Source organism: Limulus polyphemus, unplaced genomic scaffold (assembly GCF_000517525.1).
Source record: "Limulus polyphemus unplaced genomic scaffold, Limulus_polyphemus-2.1.2 Scaffold885, whole genome shotgun sequence".
Taxonomy (NCBI): Eukaryota; Metazoa; Arthropoda; class Merostomata; order Xiphosura; family Limulidae; genus Limulus; species Limulus polyphemus.
The window spans coordinates 190,962-192,305 of record NW_013666495.1 but is presented as its reverse complement, the minus strand read 5'-3'; positions in this window follow the sequence as shown (position 1 = coordinate 192,305).

Genomic DNA, 1,344 nt, shown 5'->3' with positions numbered 1-1,344 from the left:
CAGGGATATTCTTTGGAGGAAAAAAAACAACCACTCTTTCCTGGAGTTTGCTCTATCTAGGCTATGTTTTATTTATACTGGACAGAATGTCAGGATTCAAATCCAACCAGTAAAATCATTTTCTGACACTAGCACTATATTTGGTAACATCATGATTAGTTTCAATCCTCACTTTATGCAGGCTCTGGAGAATGCTCCTGCAAGGGTCAAGAGACCACTAGCTGCATCATCATCTCATTTTCATGCCTTTGTGGTTGATACGACATTACTCCTGTGAAGAAAGCCATCTTGACATTTACATATACTTGTGGATACTCACCATAGAGTTGGAAAGTCCAGTCATTTACCCATTCACTCAAGGATAACATGAAACTCTTCAACAACAATATTCCTTGATCATGGTCGAGAATTTCATCTTCATTTCTACTCTGTTATATATTATGACTCACTGATTTACCTCAGAGTAGTCAGTTAGGGCCTACTAGGAACTCGAGTCATAGAGTGGGTTTCTCCCCAAACTCTGACTAAGCTTGTTGCACAGAATACAGATGCTAAACAGAAACAAAACCTATTATTATACATTAGAAAAAACATAGTACAATACAAAACAAAACACAAGGGCAAGTATGTTCAATGGACATGTTGAAGTGATAGAAGATATGTGAAAAACCATTAGTAGTTTTTCTTACCAGTTTATTGTACTCTCCTTATAAGTTAAAGTCAGTGACGGGTTTAAAAGCAAAAATTAAAAAAGAAAACAGCCCCAACAAGTTATTTTTTTAAATGAAGCAAATTAAAACATATGCTTAAGATGATAGTAAAGGCAAATCAAACTCTGACTTCCTCAAAAGTCAGCTATATGCTAAAATCACTTTACAGCAAAGTTCACTAAAAATAATGTTAACTTGAAAGTTTGTTATATTGCAAAGTTAAGCTATAATCTAAAGTTCTTAAACCACAAGAAATACTAAATTATGCTTACACAAGAAAAATCTCGCCTGGCAGGTGCAACTATTATATTAATACTGAATCTATATTATTAAGAGGCTTGTGTGTGTTTGTCTCTCCATGAAAAGGTTTCAAATTCCCGATCTCTTTTATCATGAGCTTTCAAATGTTCTTGGGTATGCTCTAGAAAGATTATAAAACTCTTTATTTAATTCATTTTGTCATTTTTATGAATTTGATGGTAATTTAATTTTTTGTTTTGCTAAAAATCGTAGTTAATTTTTCGAGACATTCAAATTATTTCAGAACAAAAGAATATATAAACAATTGTAAATGTAAAAATATATATTTCTTGAAAATTTGTATTTACTCAAAAAGTGAAACTAATATCGTACA